The sequence below is a fragment of the Mercurialis annua genome, linkage group LG1-X (genome assembly GCF_937616625.2).
Source record: "Mercurialis annua linkage group LG1-X, ddMerAnnu1.2, whole genome shotgun sequence".
NCBI lineage: Eukaryota > Viridiplantae > Streptophyta > Magnoliopsida > Malpighiales > Euphorbiaceae > Mercurialis > Mercurialis annua.
This window is the reverse complement of record NC_065570.1, coordinates 6,596,312-6,600,009: the sequence shown is the minus strand read 5'-3', so window position 1 is coordinate 6,600,009 and position 3,698 is coordinate 6,596,312. Positions and strand designations below refer to the sequence as shown.

The following is a 3,698-nucleotide window of genomic DNA, read 5'->3' as shown; positions in this document are numbered from 1 at the left end:
AATAAAATAAAATAAGTTGGAAAGCCAGAGTTAATAATATTCACGTCAAGGTCCGTGAAATATTATTAATAAATGATCGTCAAAGTTTTGTAAATATACGAAATCGTTTTAGGAGAAAGTTTGACGATTAATTAAGAATAAGGGCTAAAGTGTAAATTAGCCACTTTAAGGACTAAAGTGGACTTTTAACCACAAACTTCCGGAGGAAGTTGTGTTTTACTCTATTTTCTCAAGATAAGAAAATAATATCGATAAAGTGGTTATCGATAGTCATTAATATGAAAATTGGACGAAAAAGTGAGAAAACTGCAAGTTAGCTCAAAATGGAAATTTGAGCGTTTTTGGCCAAAATTGCCAAAAATAAATTATTGGAAAGTAAAGCTATAAGATATGGAATCAAAATTATTTAGTTGGAAATAAATAATACGGGATTTATCGAGAATCGAATGATAAAGCAATTAGTGGATTAAATTGGACGAAAGAAAAGTTAGAAATTGAAAGGTATGGAGGTGGCAACTTCAAGGATTAAAGGAGGCACTTTGCCAATAATATATAAACCCTTTTCATTTGATTTAAACCAGCAAAAAAATCAAATTCAGCTAGCAAAATCGTTCATCCTACTCCTCCATTGAAGAACATTCAACAAAACTTGAAATCACCATAACTTTTTCATTTGAGGTCCGATTGATGCGATTCTTGCGGCCACGGAAAGAGGAAGACGACCTCTACTGATTGAGACCAGAAATTTAAGGTAATAAGCTCAGTGTATAATTAGGGTTTCAGAGTTTTCATTTCGGTTTTGGTTGAGAAATTGAGGTTTTATGGTGTTTGATAATCATAGGTGTTTATTAGCTTCCATGGACCAATTTTGATGATGAATCTTGGAGCTAGACCCTTTGGATTTGAGGCTTCAATCAAGGTGAGGTTGCTGAAATTTAGTGGCTTTTGATTGAGGTATTTGTGTGATGCTTTAGAATATGAATTAGGCATTAAACATGAGCTCTATGTGTTTGAGGAATTGATTATAAGAAATAGTTTGTGTTAAGTGAGTTTGATTGAAATTGTTAAAGGTAAAAGGGGTAATAAGGTTGATGTTAAGAGATGAATTGATAGTGTTAGGCATGAGTTTTATGAGGATAGAGCTGAATATGAATTGTGTTAATTGATGAAAGTTTGATCGAAAATGAGATGATGATTTGGTATTGATATGCAATTCTTGTTCAAGTAAGTTTGAACAATTTTAAGTCTTGAATCATGTTTGATGTTAAGGGGTATAGGATGACTGGATTGTGTTGCTTCAGAATGTGTGTATCGATGAAATTTCATAGGCCTCGTTGCGTAATAAGTTTACGTAAACTAGTTATCGTTTTGCAGAAAATGTCTTGCAAAACAGCGATATTGCAAAGGCAATATCTCGGGCTGTATAAGTCCAAATCAAGTTCCGTTTGTTGATACAGAAACTTTAGGATGTTAACTATAATTGTCTAAGTTTGAGTTTTTGTTGAATCGGACTCTAGGATGTTCATTTTGGACAGAACATTTTGTTGTGCAGTCTGCCCTGCACTTGTAAACAGCTCCAAGGAAATAACTTATGAGCTTGTTTTCGACACCTTCGGGTGCGTTTCATGGTCCGAGACCTAAACGAAAGTTGTAGGCGACGTTCTAAACTTTAAGAATGTCAATTTTGTTTAGGGGTCGGACTATTTTAAGTAAGCGGTTTCGATAGCCGAAGTTGGCTAGAAACATAATTTTTGGTTAAGTTAATAATAGTTAGAATTTTATTAATTCTTGCTATTATTATATTTGCGTAGATCGGACGAGCGACTATCGAAAAAGGTTTGAGGCAAACGGATCGAGATATCGTCATAATTATTTGAAGAATTTGGATAGCAAGTGGTGAGTACACTTTAAATTACTCGCTAATATTCGTAAAGCTACGTATTTTAATACGAAAGCTATATGAATATATTTATGTTTAAATGTATGTTCTTAAAATGCATATATATGTATGCTTCGAAAATGATGTTTTATCGTATTGTGCTATTTTGATAATAATACAAGTAAATGAAAAGAGTATATATATTTAAACACCGGGAATGGGTAAAGTAATAAAATGTGAATTGAACCAAAAATAAATAAGAAAAGTACAGTACATTCCTATATGTACTAATAAATCGAATATCGAATAATATACAAGTATCAGATCAAATATGAATAAGGAAATATAGTACATTTCAATATGTACTATCAAACATAATAAATACCCATACGTGCGTGTGTTATAGGTGTATGCTTGTAGATTGTAATGTGCATGCCATGGTCCATAAAGGATCAATACAACAGAACGAAAAATACAAAAACATAAAATGAGAATTGTACTATGGTGCACAAAATAATAAGAACTGAGATACAAGGTTGAACTCGGTAGAATTATCCCGGGACCTGTATCTCATCCATTTTCGATGATAATCCTCGGAACTCATATGAAATAAAAAGTAAGTGTGATACATCGAGAATCAATACGAAACAAGATCGAGACACAATGTGAACAATTACTCCTATTAAATGTCAATAGGAATCATATGAATCGATAGTAAGTTCAAAAGACCTGCAGGGTGCAGAGTCCGAATGCAGACACGAAGGTAACTCGGTTGAACTATCTCGGGACCCGTGTCTAAGGAGTAACTCGGTTGAATTATCTCGGGACTCCTATCGATCGTTTGGGATTGAGAAATGGTACAAGTAACTCGGTTGAATTATCTCGGGACTGTACCATATGGTTATGGGTAACTCGGTTGAACTATCTCGGGACCCAACCATAAGGATCAAGTCACAAGAGACTTGCCAATGATTTAGTTCGACTTAGAATCATGATGATATAAACTAAGATTTAAGATTCGGTCGAAAACTAATGAAACAAAACGAGAGAAGAAAAATATCAAAACCATAATAAGAAATCGAAGATGTCAAATACGTATAAACTATAAGTTTATGAAATAAACAAAGAGATATGAGGGAAAGTAAAGAGGGTATGCAATATGATTTTAAAAGAGTATTTTCTATATATAAAATGGGTTTTCAACGGTTTTAACCCTTTATGTGATATTGCGTGTAATTTGGTGAACTCACTCAGTTTTATACTGACCCCGTTGCTCCTCCCATTTTTCAGGGATAGCATGATATTATTTGGAAAGTCAAGCTTCCGAAGTTTTAATTCTCGGAAGTCATTTGCACAAGAAGTGAAAGAAGGTTTTCATTCTATCAGTCCGCAGTAGTCTAGATTTTTTTGTCTATGTATTTGACTAGCGCATTTTAACTCTGATATTTTTGTAAAATGGGGTCACATGTATTTTGATATATGAAAAAAATGATTTGATTTACGAAAAATTTACACAGGTTTTTAGGCTTGCTACGGGTTTCGGAGCTACCATTCCCATTCCCTAGCGCCGGTCGCGGCCCTCGATTTTGGGTCGTGACAGTACTAGACGACTATGTGCCACGTGCAAAACGTGGGATGTTTTGTTGAAAGATTTGCACTTAATTTAAATTAAGCCACAAATTTGGTACTAAAATGACATGTTTCTACTGCAAAATCATGTATATATAGCTTTGATATTCTTTGTTTTTATGGAAATTTTTTTATTCTTCTAAAATTTAATGAAAAAGTGTGATGAATATATTCTTCTGTATCTTTTTTA

General features: G+C 33.5%; 1 long non-coding RNA gene across 1 annotated transcript; it reads left to right on the top strand.

Annotated features, from left to right (window-relative positions):
• The first annotated feature begins 576 nt into the window (after positions 1-576).
• Positions 577-3,418, top strand: LOC126664352 (uncharacterized). Its single transcript, XR_007637394.2, has 4 exons — positions 577-751; positions 842-919; positions 1,812-1,896; positions 3,170-3,418. It is a non-coding gene; the product is annotated as an uncharacterized LOC126664352 (long non-coding RNA).
• The last annotated feature ends 280 nt before the right edge of the window (positions 3,419-3,698 follow it).